The following is an 8,256-nucleotide window of genomic DNA, read 5'->3' on the forward strand; positions in this document are numbered from 1 at the left end:
TGCAAGTATAGAATCTATTTGAATATCTTTCTGTCGGTCTGTCCGTCCATCTATCTATCTATCTATCTATCTATCCATCCATGTATTATCTTTCTCTTTCTCCCAGTACTTCCTTCACTGCACTCCCTTTCTCCTCTTCCTTCTCCTCTTCTAATTCCTCCTATTCCTTCTTTTTGGGTCTTTGAGATGGTCTCATGAAGTCCAGGTTGGCCTCGAACTCTCTGTGTATGAACTCACAGTGCAGCTAAGGCTGACCTTTGATTTTCTTGCCTCCACCTCCCAAGTGTTGGGATCACAGGCTTGTGCCACCATGCAGGTTTTAAGTAGTACTAAGATAAAACTCAGTGCTCCCTGCAGGCTCCAAAAGTATTCTACCAACTGAGCTACAGTCCCAGCCCTGGTTGTGTTTTGTTCTGAGACTTGGTCTTCTTATAGAATCCTAGGTTGGTTTCAAACTGTTGGCAATCCTCCTGCCTCTGTTTTTTGAGTGCCACCATGCTCAGCTACTATTCAACTGTTTTCCCTCCTCAGGTACTGGAGATTGAATCCAGGGCCCCATAAACGCTAGGCAAGGGCTCTACTTTTGTATAAGAGGATGCAGCATTCATTCCTGTCCACTTATCTGTTTTCTATCATAGAAAGGTCCTCAGCAGACTCCAAAGAACAAGACCTTGACCTTAGACCTCTTGTCCTCCATCACTGTAAGATAAACATTTTGTTCTTTGTAAGTGTCCAGGTTTGCTATGTATGGCAGTATGTAAGGACTGTGACTACAAGGGTAGCCTGGGCTACACAGTGAAATCTCATATCAGAAGGAACCCAACCAACACCCCCACCCCTGCCACCAGCCACACATCAAAACAAACAAAAAAGCTCAAGTTTTGGGACAGCATCATAGCAGCCACATATATGGAATATGGCAGGCCCCAGAGGTTAACTGAGGAATTTATATTTAATTCAGCAAATAATGGTGAGCATGATGAGAACTTGACCATTGTTGGATATGTTGGCACACCCTTGCAAACTCAGCACTCCAGAGGTAGGTGGGAGGGACTTTGCAAGTTCAAGATCAGGCTGGCTACATATCAAAATATACTGTCTCTACTCTGAGCCTGTCTCTACATATGAGCCTGTCTCAACAACAACAGAGAGCTTGAAAATTAACTTGGTCATGGGACATGCATACACACACACACACACACACACACACACACACACACACACACACACACCGTGTATATCAACATTACTTAAAGTGGGGTTTATAGATATATTCTTGGTGATCTGAAAATATTGCAATCACACTTGTTGTTTATTTCTTTGTTTATTTATTGATATGTGTGTGGTATATGTGTGGGGAATATGAACACATGGGTATATGCATGGGTGTGAGCTCATGAAAAAGTCAGAGAAGGACAGTGAGTGTCCTGTTCTACCACCGTCCTTGTATTCTCTGAGACAGGGTCTCCTAGTAAGCCTAGAGCCAAACTAGTGGCCAGCACTCCCCAGTGATTCTCCTGTCTCCACATCTTACAGTGCTGGGTTATAGCATGGCTACACCAGGTTTATTATATGGGTGCTTAGGATTTGAACTTTGGACCTCATGCTTATGCCTTGAGTGCTCTTATCCACTAAGTTAGTGATTCTCAACCTGTGGGTCACAATCCTTTTGGGGGGCATTGAATGACCTTTCATAGGGGTCACATATTGGATAACCTGCATATCAGATATTTACATTATGATTCATAACAGTAGCAAAATTACAGTTATGAAATAGCAGCAAAATTAATTTTATGGCTGGGGGTCATCATAACATGAGGAACTGTATTAAAGGGTTGAAGCATTAGGAAGGTTGAGAACTACTGTGCTAAGTCATTTCTCCAGCCTATTGCGTTTTGGAAACCGGCCCTCAAACTTGAGGCAATCCTCCTGCCTCAGCATGTAGCCAAGGATGACCTTGAACTCCTGATTCTCCTGCATGTTCCTCCCAAGTTCTGGAATTATAGATTGAGCCATGACTCTTGGCTTTGATAATTTGTAAATTATACCTTTTTTTCCCCAAAAAACTTTTATAGTGGAAAAACATGCGTACTAGAAAACATAAAATCTTGCCATCTTTTTTTATTTTGTTTTGATTTTTTGAGACAGGGTCTTATTATCTAGGCCATGTTGACCTTGCTTGAACTTGCCAAGAACTCTACTTGTGAGAGCTGGGGTTAAAGGCATGATCTGTCATGCCTACTCAAAATGGAACTTTAGCATAATTTATTACTGGTTTCGTGTGTGTGTGTGTGTGTGTGTGTGTGTGTGTGTGTGTCTGTCTGTCTGTCTGTCTGTCTGTCTGTCTGTCTGTCTTTTTTGGAGATAAGGTCTTGCTATATAGCCTTGGTTAGCCTGGACTCATCCCAAGCTGGACTTGAATTTGAGTCACGCTTCCTGTTTTAGTTCCCTAAGTACTTGGATTAGGAGCATATACTACCTGTAATCTAATACTACCTGTCTCAGTTTAATGTTACTATTTAATATTTTTAATGTTTTTATAATATGAAACCTTTAAAACATTTGTGTCAATATTATTCACATATATTTAAAAAAATCATAGTATAAGTAAATTATTCCAACCCTGTCAGGCCATAGGATTTTTCCTCTTTAAATTGTTTATGTTCATTTAGTAAATAAAACTCTAATAATGTATATATTATTTTTCAGAAAACTTTCTTTAGAGACAGAATCTCACTATGCATCCCTGGCTGCCTTTGAGCTCACAAAGGTCAGCCTGCCTCTGTCTCCTGAATGCTGAAGTTAAAGGTATGGCCCACTGCACCTGGCTTTCTTCTTCTTTTCCTTTCTCTTCTTCTTTATTTAAAGATTTATTTTAAGCTAGGTGGTGGTGGCACATGCCCTTAATCCCACACTCAAGAGGCATAAATAGACAAATCTCTGAATTGGAGGACATCCTGGTTTACAAAGTGAGGTCTAGGATAGCCAGGGCTACACAGAGAGACCCTTTCTTGGAAAAACAACAAAAGGATCTATTTTAAATTATGTGTCTGAGAGGGGGTTGTGCACATGAGTGCAGGTGCCCTTGGTGGCCAGAAGATGACATCGGATCCCCTGGAACTGGAGATACAAGTGGTTATGAATCACTTGAGATGGGTGCTGGGACATGAGCTCAAGTCCTCTGCAAAAACAGTACACAATATTAACCTCTGAGCCATTTTCCACCAGCATCTCTTATTTTGTATTTTGTTTTGTTTGTTTGTTTGAGACAGTCTCACTCGGTGGTCCATGCAGGGCATTTGCCTCAACCCCCAGAGTGCTGGTATAGCAGGTGAGTGCTGCTGTAGCCATTTAGAAAGAATAATGTGGACTTTACAAAAATCTAGGTGGAATATTGTTTGAACAGGATGTGACTGTGATTTTTTTGAGACAGGGTTTCTCTGTGGCTTTGGAGGCTGTCCTGGAGCTAGCTCTTGTAGACAAGGGTGGTCTCGAACTCACAGAGATCCTCCTGCTTCTGCCTCCCGAGTGCTGGAATTAAAGGCGTGTTCCACCAACTCCCAGCGCTGACTGTGCTTTTGAACATAAACTATTAGATTGTGGAGAGGAATTGGAATCTGTACCTTCTGGAGGGTGAGAAATGACTTTGATGTGAGAAAAGCGTGAGGAAATGTGCCTAGAAGTCAAAGCCAGTGCCATGCCATTCTAGAAATGGGTTGCTCGAGGAGAGAGACTTAGGACAGGAGGAGAGTGTTGGGTGTGTTACAGTTGGAACAAATGGCCTGGAAACAAGCTGAAAACTTGAAGTTGGAATGTGTGATAAGAGTTCTTGCCTTCAGCCAAGCACACGCCTTTAGTCCCAGCACTTGGGAGGCAGAGGCAGGTGGATCTCTGTGAGTTTGAGGCCAGCCTGCTCTACAGAGAGTTTCAGGACAGTCAGGAAAACAGTGAAACCCTGTCTCAAAACCAAAACCAAACCCAAACAAAAAAAGTTCTTGCCATACATGACCAGACCATCATCCTACTCTATGTAGGACATATGGGTCTCTGCTTGTCACTCTGCAGACAGCATTGAGTGTGATAGTCACGCATGGAGTTCCAATCAAGCCTGAGTCACCAGGGACCAGAAATTCTTCAAGTATTCCTGGAACGAAGTCGTCCACCAGGCAGCAAGGTAATTGAGGCAAAGGGCTCCACTCCCTTCTCCAAGCCAGAGGCTATTGCTAGCTTGACTTCCAGCTGTGCTTTGGGAGTTGCTATGTGAAGTTAGTTATATGTGTCTCCTGGTTTGGGTTCAAATTACAATCACTAATCAACCAGCTTCCCAAAGAAAAAACAAAACATTTCCGGTTTGGAATCAGAGCCCATCTGTTTCTCATTTTATCCCAGTCTCAGAAGACTGGATTGCTTATATACATTCTTTCTTCCCTCCCACCTTAAGAATATATGCCAGCTGGACGCAAAGTGACCTTACTTGGCTACCTTTGTCAAAGTGAGAATGATGTGTGTTGTGGAGATTACATGGGAAATTCCTTGTTTCCATGCAGAACAGGTATCTTAGAATTTTTTCATGATATTTAAGTTTGTGTATTTAACCCCTCCCCCGAGCCCAAGTAAATATAAGTAAAAGAGTACACAAGGCCATGTCTAATTAAGTGGGAGGCAATAGATACCTGGATCCTAATGTTTCTATAGAGTCATTTGAGTAACAGAAGGGTAACAGTTGACTTTCAGATCAGCTGAGGGTGAACTGTGGCACTGAACAGGCAACTTAGGTGGCAGTGTTGCCATCAGTGTCTCTCCTGGGATTCAGAAGGGAGCTTTCTCTAGAAGCCAGCTCTATTTTCCTTTGTGTTACAGGTCCCTCTTGTGTTGGTTATGAAGATTGTCTTGTATCTGCTTCTCAGAGCATGGGAACCAATTCTGTGAGTCCATTGGCATTGCAGCCAGAGTTCTGCTCTTCATTTATACCATCATCACCATCTCCACCACTACCACCATCACATTCTACCATCATCATCACCATCTCCACCACTACCACCACCATCACCACTAACACTATAATCTTACCATCTTGACTGTTAGCATCTAATGTGAGTGTGGAAAGTCATAATGGAAAGACTATTTAAAACCATGTGCTGGGCTAATTCAGTTGATTGACTGCATGTCTAGCATGGCCAAAACCCTGGGCTCAGTGTCCAAAAGCGTGAACACTGGTGTGGAGGCATACCCCTAGGGAGGCAGAGGCAGGCAGGTGAGAAGTTCGTGTCAGCGTTGGCTGCCTACTTAGTTGAAGACCCTGTTTTCAAAAAACAAACCATTTGTCCAGATAGAGGTGACTTGCTTGGAATTCACTATGGGAACCCCAATGACCTTGACATTTCTGTGGTCATCCTGTCTCTTGACTGCCAAAGTCACAGGTGTGCACCAGTACGCCCAACTCAAAATCCATTCTTCACATGTTGCTTCTTCAGAAATTCTTACAGAGAACGAAGAAGATGTAATTGAGGCAAAGTGGGTGTGCTGTGAATGGATGTAAGGGTTGAGTTGTTGGCCGGCTGTGTATGTCATCAAGCAACCAACTACAAAATGAAAAACATGTCAGTAATATTTTTTAGCTTGGAATTATGTGCCAAGTGAAATTATGTTTACTTTTGTCTTTGATGTTGTCCCCTCATTTTGTGGCAGCATCTTGAGTGAGTCAATCGATCAGAACTTCGGATTCTCCTGCCCCACCTTCCCAAGTGCAACACTTCACTCGGCTGCCTGTCCATTTCCCCATCTTCTGAAGCTGAGGCCCCTAGACCTTCCTCTGCATGCTGAAACCTGGTAGGTACTGGCTTCTTCAGTTTCTGAAGTCTGACTGCAACAAATTCTCAAGTTGAAAGGCAAGCGTGTGACTGATGCTCTTCAGAAGAGGTGTGTGTCCAAAGCCTTATGAATGATACATGATTATGGGCCTGACCAAAAGAAAGGACCTCTTTCTCCAAACTCACAGAAAATGGTGTGCATTCTGTGTTCTGTGTGCCGGACATTTCTTTTGGCATTGGCCTGGACCACTTTATGATTCATCTTCCTGTTGTAATATATGCATCACAGGGTTTGTGGGTTGGCTGGATTTGCCTCTGAATTCCTACAGACATGCACAGAATTTACCACAAAGTGAGCTCCAATCAATAGCTGCAGAGTAAGTTGAATGTGTGCCTTGTTTTTCCTGAGGACACTGGAGATGTTTCAGAGAGAATATTGTTCTCTGTTTCTTTCTACCCAGCCCATTCTTCACCTCACTTCCATGTTCAGAAGATGGTCCAGGGTATATAATATTAAGGTCAAGCAGCTGAGTAAAGCAGGCCATAAGGGGCCTCTGCAAGTACCTAGCCTGGGTCTGCATTTCCTAACAACAGCTCTGCCAAAGGTGGTCAAGCCTCCCCTACCAGAGCGAGCAGTTCCCACCCTGGAAAATATTGTTTACCAAGGCAGACATTTGGACAGGAAGTCCTTAGCACTCTGACTGTATCCCTGTGAGCCTTCATCTGTTTCACAAAAAAAACAAAACAAATCTATGCAGGGTTGGTGAAATGGCACCAAGCCAAACAGTCCGAGTTGGATCCCCAGGGCCCACATGGTAGAAGGAGAGAATCTCCAGCAATTTGTCCTCTGATCTCACACATTCACTCTTGTACATGCTTTTCCATCCATTGAAGAGATAAAAAATCTTTATACATTGTAGATGGATTTGAAATACAAAACTTTTTTTATGATAAAGTTTTGCTATGTAGCCCAGGCTGGCCTGGATTTTGTGATTCTTCCATTATGCCCTCCAGAGAGCTGGGATTACATGCATACACCTTCTGCTTGGCAGCTTGTCATATCTGAAGAGAGCTCTCAGATAGTCTTCATCTGTAATAAAATTTTAGTTCACAGTGACACAATTTGCATCTCCATGCTCTTTGTCTCTCTGACAGAGGCTCCTTACTTGGCCCTTACTAGGATTACTGTTGCTTAGGAAATGGCTGTGTGCTGGGTGCCGGGGAGAGTTACTTTCATGTGTCATCTCTTTTAATTCCCCAGATCTCATGAGGCAAGTGTCATTACCACAGGCCAGCCAAGCAAGGATAACTAATTGACCTCATCAGTAAACTACAGTGCTGGGACTGGAATCCAGGACTGTCCAGTGTCCAGGGCCATGTTTACATCCTCTGTGGCATGCTGCCTCCCTGAGCTACACCGGAGGTCCGTTCCCGAGTGTGTTTACTGTCTGGTCTGGACTCTTGCCCATCTTCCTCAAATTCCATTTCCTATCTCACACTGATTAATTTTGTAGAAATTCTTCATTCTTCTTGTGTAAGAACATTCCCCCCTTATTTTGGAGATAGTGGTCTCATTATGTGGCCTTGGCTGGCTCCAAACTCTGTGTACACCAGGCTGGTCTTGACTTGAGGGCCTCCTGCCTCTACCTCCCAAATTGCTGAGATTACAGGCTGTGTCATCATATCTGGTTTCTGACTCCTCTGTATTTTTTTTTTCTATGTCAGGATTTTATGTAGCCAAGGCTGGCCTCTGACTTGCTATGTTCCAAGGATAACCTTGAGTTCCTGATCTTCCTTCCTGTCAATTGCTGTGATTACATGTGTTTACCTGGGATTACATGTGTTCATCTGGGATTACATATGTGCATCTGGGACCACATGTGTGCATCTGGAATTGCATGTGTTCTTCTGGGATTACATGTGTTCATCTGGGATTACACGTGTGTCTCTGGGATCACAGGTGTGCAGCACTACTTTTTTTTGCAGTTTGGGTGATGGAACCCAGAGCCTTGTGAATGCTAGGCAAATGATCTACAACCTGAGGTCCACCAGCCTCACTGTGTTCTTTTGCTTTAAAAAATATTCTGTTTTCGGGATGGCATAGTGACATGTCTCAATTGTCAGTCGTCTCTAGACACATTCCGGGCTACTGCCCTTGATACATGATCTACCAGGTAGAAACAAGTCTTTATACAAACAATAATAAATTCACATCCATGTTGTGTGAACCTACAGTTGGCTGGGCTGATGTGCTGTTACCTTGGCAACAAAGAAAATAAACTGTGTTCTCAGAAATACTCTCCTAGAAGCAATAGAAAATTTGCACTTGCTACTATCACTTTATTCTCTTGAATTAAACCTTTCAGTGAAAAGTGCTGAAAACTGTTTCAGCCAGTTTTTGTCTACTTATGGCGGCTATAGAGCATAAATACTATTTCTACAGAAA

The 8,256-nt window shown here is 43.0% G+C and overlaps 1 non-coding gene across 11 annotated transcripts in view; it reads left to right on the top strand.

Moving 5' to 3' along the window:
- The window catches only part of LOC107977260, a 28,599-nt gene extending 20,557 nt beyond the window's left edge, over positions 1 to 8,042 (top strand). The window contains exons 2-7 of one of the 11 annotated variants that reach the window (XR_003484677.2): positions 2,710 to 2,808; positions 3,273 to 3,331; positions 4,035 to 4,174; positions 4,861 to 5,093; positions 5,689 to 6,187; positions 7,072 to 8,042. This is a non-coding gene — a transcript (uncharacterized LOC107977260). Of the gene's footprint in view, positions 1 to 2,709; positions 2,809 to 3,272; positions 3,332 to 4,034; positions 4,175 to 4,441; positions 4,553 to 4,860; positions 5,094 to 5,688; positions 6,188 to 7,071 lie in introns of all 11 variants that reach the window. The other 10 variants (XR_003484684.2, XR_003484682.2, XR_004769585.1 and 7 more) reach the window with 10 other exon arrangements.
- Positions 8,043 to 8,256: the final 214 nt, after the last annotated feature.

This window comes from Cricetulus griseus, chromosome 4, assembly GCF_003668045.3.
Source record: "Cricetulus griseus strain 17A/GY chromosome 4, alternate assembly CriGri-PICRH-1.0, whole genome shotgun sequence".
In the NCBI taxonomy this organism is placed as follows: Eukaryota; Metazoa; Chordata; class Mammalia; order Rodentia; family Cricetidae; genus Cricetulus; species Cricetulus griseus.